The sequence below is a fragment of the Psammomys obesus genome, unplaced genomic scaffold (genome assembly GCF_907164565.1).
Source record: "Psammomys obesus unplaced genomic scaffold, mPsaObe1.curated_primary_1811, whole genome shotgun sequence".
Taxonomy (NCBI): Eukaryota; Metazoa; Chordata; class Mammalia; order Rodentia; family Muridae; genus Psammomys; species Psammomys obesus.
Genome location: NW_026596040.1, coordinates 18,162,461 through 18,171,783, shown reverse-complemented (window position 1 = coordinate 18,171,783; position 9,323 = coordinate 18,162,461). Strand labels below are relative to the sequence as shown.

The 9,323-nt window shown below is 42.8% G+C and overlaps 1 protein-coding gene across 2 annotated transcripts in view; it reads left to right on the top strand.

Moving 5' to 3' along the window:
• Positions 1-564: 564 nt before the first annotated feature.
• The window catches only part of Marchf3 (membrane associated ring-CH-type finger 3), a 158,103-nt gene continuing 149,344 nt past the window's right edge, over positions 565-9,323 (top strand). Inside the window, exon 1 of one of the 2 annotated variants that reach the window (XM_055622953.1) lies at positions 565-781. The gene's annotated coding sequence lies outside the window, so the exon portion shown is untranslated. Of the gene's footprint in view, positions 782-1,041; positions 1,327-9,323 lie in introns of those variants that run through there. The other variant, XM_055622955.1, reaches the window with a different exon arrangement.

Genomic DNA, 9,323 nt, shown 5'->3' with positions numbered 1-9,323 from the left:
CTGAGCCAGAGTTCTTGTTTCGGAGCTTAGAACCGTTTCTGGTGTGGTTGGACCTGGTGGAACTCATCCTCCACACGGGTGCTCAGGCGGCTGGGGCATCTTTGGGGCCAAATTCCACGCCTCCTACTGGTGCCGGGTACGAGGGTTGTTCCCAACAGCATGCCCACTCGCGACAGCTCTGGGAGCTTCTGCCGCCTGTCAGCACTGGCCTTCCCTCGGTGCAGCCTCGTTCCCGGGGCGTTCAATGCACCAGGCAGCGCAGAAGCCGCCAGCAGCCACCACCACCAACATCCCCACTACCACCACACTTCACAACTGCCAACTTGCGGCCCGCCGGTGCGTCTCCGGGCCAACGCTCGGCCGCAAGCGATTGGACAGTGACTGAGGGGTGGGACCACTCGCTAGACACCACCCACGGCCTCGACGGGTCCTGCTGCCCTGACGATTGGCTGTGGCCTCCGCCAGTCAAACGCTGGCGGACGCCCCGCCTCCTGGGGCTGGCCGGAGCATGGCCACGCCCCGCGGCCACGCCCCCTCCGGAGCCTAGTCAGCGCTGCGCGGCGTTCCGCCTCATTCGCTAAGCCGGTCTGAGAATTGTCAGCGCGCTCCGGGCGACTGCTGAGCCGGGCGGACGCCGGGCTTGCAGCCATCCCCGTCAGGCGCCGGGCAGATCCGACGCGCCCAGGTCCCGCGGGGCACGAGCAGCCGGCGGGTCGGGGCAACTTGGGACTGAGGATCTGCAGCAGGGGCGTGGATTTGGCGTCTGGACTGGGCCAGGAGGGTGAGTTGGCCGCGCCGCGAAAGCGACTCCTCCTCAGGCGCCGTTTTGCCAGAGAGCGGAGGACCGCGTCGGTGCTGGTGGGTTGGGAGAGTGGCGGCTGTGGGAGGGCAAGGCAAGGGACGCTCACTCGCTGTCACCGTCCCGGCTCCCGAACTTCTGGTTTTCAAAGCATCCCAACTCGGCCCAGGACGCGGCTGTGCGTCGGAACCGACTTGGCGTTGGTGGTTGCCACCCTTAGGTCCCAGACGCGCCCCTGCTCCTCTGCGGCGGCGACACAGCGCGCGGGGACGCTTCGGTGCGCGCACAGCAGTTCCTAGATGGCTGCGAGTGGTTCCTAAACATTAACCGGCGCCCGAGCCAGCGTGCGCGGGGAGCGCTGCTCGCGTTCCGAGGGAGGACCGGAGGGACCCGCTGGGGACCGTGGCAGATCCGAGGAAATTGACAGCGGTGCTGAACGTTCAACTTTGGGAAGTAACTGCTTCCCGTCGGCCTTTGAATCTGGGCCCCTCTTCCTGGGTTGCACAGACCTCCGCATCCACGACAAGGTGTGTCTGGGGAACTTGGTTAAGACCAGCAGGGAGCCTAGAGGCCAATGCCAAGCTGAGTGTCTGCCAGCCTGGTTCGATGGGGTTTAAGCACCTGTGTGTTTTAAGTGATGAAGTTGTGGCAAGAACTGATAACAGATGACTCAGGGTTGAACCTGACACTTCAGTGGTAGCTCAGCCTGGGTTACCTTTTTTCCCCCCTCCTTTCCTCTCTTGCAGTAAATGCAGATTGGTTTTCTGAGTGCAGTTACATGCAGCTTGTATTCTGTATGGACTAAATAGAATTCAGTGCAATATTGTCTTGCCACTCTTATTTGATGTGAATGAGAGCTTATTAAGAGGGCTAGAGGAGAGTTGTGTCTGGTGTTGGTTTATTTGGTAAATGCGGGTGTTCATATGCACATATTCGAGGGTGTGTATCTATGTGCGGACTTGATATGGGGAGTGAGGTAGAAATATATGAAGGGTGAACTTAGCCTTGAACTCCCTCTGGATTACAGAGATGAACCCTCTGAGCTATGAGGTATGTGTCAGTGTGCTGTGCGGGTAAGCATGTCTGCATCTTGTCTGGTCTGTCTGGGTCAGTGTATGTCCGTGAACTTTATGAGCACTCAGTTCAATACCACTCAGCGCAGATTCCGCGTTCCTGTTTTATAGCCCAGCCGCCGCCAGCCCGCCCATCTGTTAAAACATAGCATGTACACTTCAGCCAGAGCGCTAGGGTGGATGGTGGGTAGGGGGCAGCCCTTAGCAAAACAACGTGCTACGAGCAAATCCTTCCTCCTGACTTCTATTTTCATCCATTATTTGGCCTGAACTTGCAGCTTCGATGAGGGAGGTGGAGGGAATGTTGTCTCTAGAAAAGGGAGACTGTATTTTCTACTATAACTGTAGCCATAATTTGAGGAGGGGGAAATTACAGGAGAAAAAAAATCCCCTGAGAAGAAATATGGTTGTCACCTTGCCAGCAAGGCTCGTTTACAGCTTTGCAGTAACATGTATATCACAAACTGTTTTCTTTTGCCTCAGAGAATGCACTAAAAATAAATTGTTTTGAACACATGCACACACACACACACACACACTTTAATAGAAGTAAATAGAAGTTTATTGCCAAGGCTGAAGTCAAGATTGCCTTAGTAATCCTAATGAAGCATGCCTTTAGGAATTTATACCCTGGAAATAAATTCATATTTGGCCTAATCACTAGTAACAATGGTTCAGAATTTGTAGTTTAAAAATAATAAAAGGCTCTATCATAAAATTTCTGATGACTAAAAATGTATGGGAGGAGTATTATTATAACAGCTTATTAAGTTCCTGCAGGCAAGTGACTGATACTTTAAAAAGCTATAAATTCCTATAGTAACAATAATAATATAGTTACTTTTAGTGACAATAAAGACAATACTTTCAAGAAGCATAGTTGATTTTTTCCACAATAATTTCATGTTCTTAATTACTTTTTAATAGTGGTGTTCATTATAAACTGGAGTGGATTTAAGAACTCACCACATATTTTCATTTTTATGGTATGTAAAAATTTGGAGGAAATATGTAAATCCCTAATACATATGTCTAAATTTGTGAAGGGCTGTACAGAGCCTCCTGACTTCATATGAATCATCCAAGTAAACTGAGGAGCTCCTTGGAAATCCAGTTCTAGTCCCAGAATTCAGTTCTGGGGACTAGGGTAGCTTAGGAATCTGCATTTTCAAGCATTCAAGACAAGTTGTGATAAAAGGGACCTCTTGAACATATTTCAGGAAATACTGGAATGGTGTTTATGATATAAAATAATATGGTGGTGTTTACTGGCCTTATAAAATTGATAGTTTGTTAACTATTTCAACAACGGGCCTCTTTTGTCCTGTGCCTGAATCTTCAGTCATTCCTGTTCTGAATTGGCCCCAATTTTAAGGAAGTCTGTCTGGAGAAGCAAGATCATTTGCTCTGCTCAATCTTGGTTCCTCCTCTACCCGTTTCTGTACCAGTGGTGCTGGTATGTTCTGGGATAATTGTGTGTGTCTCAACACCCTGATACACATTGTAGCTCACTTCTCCATGAAGGATGAAAAGGCCTTTTTATCTCTTGGTGGGAGGACAGACTTAACCAGAATCAAGTATCTCCTGGAAAACTGTCACTACTTGGCTGACCAACCATGAGCCCCACCCACCATGATACTCACATTCTGAAAGTTAACTTTGATTTATTTTAAGCTGTCCCATGAATTGGGTGAAAGTTCTCATCACCACAGAAATGGGTTGAAAATGTATTGCTACCTGTATTCTTCCTGGAATCAGTATTAGTTTTATTTATAAATGATTACGAATTGGGTTTTTTTCCTGATATCCTGACACGTGTGTTCTGTGTTTTGTTTTTCTATTTCATACTGATAAAATTCTCCACATTAGACTGTTAGGTAAGGTTGGAAGGAGATGGATCTATATCAAAAGTTGCCCTCTCTACTATTCAAGAAAAAAAAAAAGACTCATAGGTCAGAAATGTCAAGTATAATTTACTTCCTTGATGACAAAAGGATTAGACAGGTTGAGACACTGAACTTATAAAGTTCCAGATCATTGGATCATCACGGAGACCTTTATGGAGTAATTTCTGTTTAGAGGAATACTTGGCATTTGATAGGTCACTTAACAGTCTTTGGAGAACAATGATTTTTTTTTTCTCCACTTAGTTCCAGATGAACAAACAGCAGGCACTGTTTAGGATAATTCTTGGATTAATCCTTGGATTCTGTATTTCCTGTTTAAAGATAATACTAATGGGTAAGATGTTGGCCTTGTACTGTGAGCTAGCTGCCTTTGTTTAGTTTGTGATAATGCTTTTTTATATGCCATTTTCTTCTCATTTTTCTTTATATTGGATTTGACCTTATAAAGTTAACCAGCATATATGATAACTGTTTGGGTGACCCTGAACTTAATCAGGCAACCTTGACATGGAGAGGCAAATAGTTTCCTAAAGGTCACAGAGCACAACTGGAGACAAAGCCTACATGAAGAATTCTTTGGACCCATATTTTAGCTTTCTGCTACTTTTGTCTGTTGTCACGTTATGCAAATACTGCTGTTTCTACACTAACAATATTGTCGCTTACATTCCATTTTCACAGCTTCTGAATGAGTTGATAAACTTAGAGCGGCTGTAAAACCTGGGGTATACCACAGCCCCAGACATACAATAGCACTGACTTATGCCCACTTTAGACAGATAGACAGGCATGGAGAGAAAGGGAGTAAAGGGTGGGAGAGAAAGCAAGCAACTAGAGTAGAATGCTGCCTTTCTTGAAACTGGGCCATAGGTCATTACAGGCTTCTATGCAACAATTCAAACTTTTTTTTAACCATGGCACACTTTTGGCAACTATCTTTCATTTGACAAATTCTTTTCAAGTGTTTGACCCTTTTTTCTTTACCCTTATTCCATAGTGAAATAATTTTTTTAAAGGTTCACTTTTCAAGTCAACCTGTTCTAACATCTCCTAATATATAAATTTTAACCATTTTAACTGTTGTTCTCTCAGAATACTCCTTTGAGTTCCTACCTTTGCTAGTCTAGTAATGTTTTCTATAGAAAGCAGTTACAGAACTAGAGACGTTTGACTGTAGCTTTAGCTTTGCAGATTTAACAATAAGGGGGAAAAAGCTGGTAAAGGATATCATTGAAGTAATAGAGATATGTGTATCATACTCAGTGTCCCCGGCTTACAGTGTCGTATTTAAGATCCAGATGAATGAAGTGACAGATGCACTCAGCTGTGGCCTCACAGACACTGCCAACACAAGCTGCAAACATAACTGCAGACAGCAGAGCCTGGGTTACACAAGAAAAACAACTGCTTAGCTCTGAAAAAAGAACTGGGCTAAGAGTGAAGGGTCAGGGGTGGGGGTGGGATGGGGAGTGTGTGGGAAAGAAATACCTCCAGTGAAATGCCAGACAGAGCGGTAAGAAATTTATAGAAGTGTGGATGGTTTGGGGTTTCTTGCGGGCATTGATTCTGTTTTATATTGTCTTTACAACCCACTCACCCTGCTTGCTTTTAATAATTTATTGTAGCAGCAGGCCTTCCCCTGGTTAGTTTCTTTTTTTTATAACTTTTTCCTTCTCATCTCAAGGTCTAATCAGAGGCATTTATAATAGTGTGGCTGGTCTCAAGTACTTAGGAAAATCCATGATCAATATCACTACATCATAAACCCCTGGCTATTCTGTTCTGTTTTGCAATGTTTCCTTCCCTGTTATATTAACTTGGTATCTATGCCTTAAACAATATTTTATTAATCTTTGCACAATGAGACGTCTGATCTTATTCTTCTTGGCTGGAAATATCTTTCGAGTAATCCATCATCAGACCACCATTGATCTAATGATGTATTTATTGCTCACTATTGCAGCCCTGGCAAGAAACCCAGTATGGTTCTAAAAATTTGATTAAAAAGAAATCAAGTTTTTGCAAGGCGTAGCCATCCAATTATATTAGGACCTGCCAAGTATATTTTATGCTAAAACACACAGAGATTTCAAGTGAGAAAAAATAATGTGCTTTTTAAATGTTCTTAAAACTTTTTGCTGAGAAATAAATAGAACAAGAAGATGCCACATGATTGGGAAAATTACGAGTGTCTATCCCAATATTTTGAGACAAGGTCTCACTGTGGAGCCCTAACTGGGCTGGAACTCATTATATAGATCAGGTTGGCCCCAAACTCACAGAGATCTGCCTGCCTCTGCCTCCTGAATGCAAGAATTATATATTAGACATACTCCACCATGCCTGGTTCCAAGATTCAATTTTTTTATTATTTTATTTTATGTGTATGAGTGTTCTGCCTGCATCTATGTCTGTGCACCACAGAGACCAGAAAAGGACATCAGATACCCTGGAACTGGAGGTACAAATAGTTGTGAACCTCCATGTGGTTCCTGGGAATTGAATCTGGGTTCTCTACAAGAGAAACAAGTGCTCTTAACCACTGATCCATTTCTCCAGCCCTCAAGATATAATAAGTTTTAAAGATTACACTCTTGCATTATCTAATATGGAGATATTTCTCTTTATAGTTGACAATATATACAAATATGATAAGAATTAGCTCCCTGCCTAGAAATCAAAATAAGCTAAACTTAGTTAACAAATACTACTTGAGCACCTGTCATGGCAGACATTATATTTTTTAAAGAATTGCAGTTGACTACAAGCTCTTGTTTGCTTAACTAGCTCAAAATTCATTTCATGTTTTAACACTTTGGGGAAATTTTTCTGTACATGCCCCCATTTGGACTAATGATCTTGTCTTTTCTTGTCTCCTGCATTCTTTCCTCCAGTCTGGAAGCCCCTTAAAGGCAGTGACCTATTTTTCATCTTATAAATTTCTCAAGAAAGCTTTACAAGAAATAGTGGATAGATGCACTAGATGCTACAAAGCATTACAAATGGACATTGTTGGGGCTGCAAAGGATACACATAAAAACATCCACCCTAAAGTGTAAGTGTAGTAATAACTGAACTGTAGTACCAGTCTTGGCACATCATAGACTGCTCATCCATTCCTGCGCCACCTTCAAAGTCCCTTTGCTTCATTTTCTGCCTTACCTCCTCTTCTCACTACCTGCCTATATGACTACTTAAAGGATGCCACCTGTTTTCTTCCTCTCTAGGCCATTCCCCTTGACCATTCTTGTTCTCATACCTGTTGTTATATCTTGAAAGGAAGCTTTTCATTGACACTTGGACCTGCCTCACTCATGTCTTCTGAAGCCACTGATAGCTTGGTTCCTTTCACTGTCCAGAGTAAGTGGCTTGGTAGCACTGTTGGGGAGACTTGGGGGCCCTTTGAAGAGTAAAATCTTGATGAGCCAAGAGGCTGCTGTCATCTATGTTCACTGAAATAGGGAAGCTTTTAAAAATAGTAATTGAGGACCTCACAAGAAGACCTACATAGCCAACTAACCTGGGCCCATGGGGGCTCATAGAGACTGAGCCTCCAACCAAAGAACATACATGGACTGGTCCTAGGGCCCCTACACATATGAAGCTGATGTGGGTCCTATAACAAGTGGAGCGGGGGACTGTGTCTGACTTGGACTCTGTTGCCTCCTTCTGGGTCTCATTTCCCTAGAAGGGCTGCCTTTTCTTGTCTTAGTAAAAGAGGAGGTACTTAGTCCTGATGAGACTTTATGTGCCAGGGTGGGCTGGTACCTTGTGGGGTGGGTATGGGGGAAGAGGGTAGAAGAATAAGACTGGGAGGAGAGGAGGGAGTGAGGTAGTGATTGGGATGTAAAATGAACAGATAAACAAAGTAATGAAAGAATTGAAGTATATTTTTAGCTTAGAGACTATGTTTTATTATATTTTTCATTTGTAAATTCTTTGAAGAAGTACCCTCAACATAGTTTTAGTGGCTTAGTGGCTTGGCAGCCAGTGCAAGGAGTTGCATTACTAAAGTCATGTATAGATCATGCATTCAAGAGCTAAGCTTCAATTGAATTAAGCATAACTGTCTGTCTGAAATAAAGCCATTAAGATAGTTTTTTTTTGTGTTAGATCTTATGGGACCTTAGAGGATTTAGGAGATCAAGAACCAGGATTATCTGTCTTATCTGGGAGACTGAGTCTCACTAAATATATGTGCTTTCTTCTTGTATCTCCCAAGAAGACTAAAAAGTTGAACGGTTTAAATAGAAAGTCATCTAGATGCTCAAGGCCACCAAGATGAGCAACATGAGCTCAGATACTGGTTTTGAATCATATAACCTAGCATCATTTCTCTCTGTATACCATTTAACCTTTGGATCCTGATGCCTGGAAGACATGAGCAGGGCTCCAGGCAAAGAGCAGAGACCAACATCTGTGATAAAATACCTTCACCTTCTTCCCTGCAACAAAAGAGCATCTTCCCGGTGGTGTTTTACTCTGTAGTTTCTCAAATGTTTTTCCTGTATGTTAGGAAATTTCTTCCTCTCCTTGAAGGTGTAAGGGGATGAATGGTGGTGAGGTGGTTTTAGTGGTGGTGGGGGTGTGGGAGGAAATGGAAGGTGGGGTAGGGTAGATATGATCAAAACACATTGTATCCATATATGATAGTCTTGAAAATAAATTTAAAATATTTTTAAGAAAAAAATTATTTTTGTCACACTTTGCATACATGTCTCACAAACAGATGTCTGTAGTCAGAAAGCTGTTATCCCTTAAGCTTTCAGGTGCCTCTAATTTCAACCTTTTCCCATAATTCAGTCCCTACCCTCTAGTATTTTCTTTCCTGTGTATTATTTTCCCCTATTTTCAGGTAAAACGCATACTTGATAAAAGCTCTTTCGCAGTCAGGGTTGCCATTAATCTCTTCTCTGCAAGTAACTACAATTGTGTCCATTCTTAAAGGAGAATTCCATGCATTTTTCTGATGGGATATTAGATGTTCTGAGAACCTTATACAGCACAAGAGTAATTAACTTCACAAAACCTCAGTTTTTACCATTCAGACTCACATGTGGTGGTGGAATTCCCCTTTATCTGTTGGCTCTTTTTTTTCTTCTTCTTCTTTCTCCTAAAAAAACATTGACAATAGCTTTCAGTTTTCCTCATTTGTGTTACTTCACTGGTCTTTCTGGTGTTTCAGTTTCCTCTCTTGATCTGCCTAATTAGGTTGTATTGTTTCTAACCTGTTCGTTTATTTTTCTACATCCTTCCTGCCCTAGCCACATCTACACATTTAGATGCCACTCACACACTGCATGAGTTTCCACCTTTGCTGTGTATTAATAATAAAGACATTAAGTGAGATTCTGATAGTGCCTGTTTGATGAGCTGAGGCATCATTATTCTGGTCTTAATTGTGGTCTTACCCAGTCAAGTAGTATTTCTTAAATACTGTGTGAAATTATAAAATCTGTATTCATTAAATTTATGCTTGCCATTGGGTTCTTATTTTATAATTCTATAATTTTCTTATAGGAAAACTATATGTTAGACTGAAAT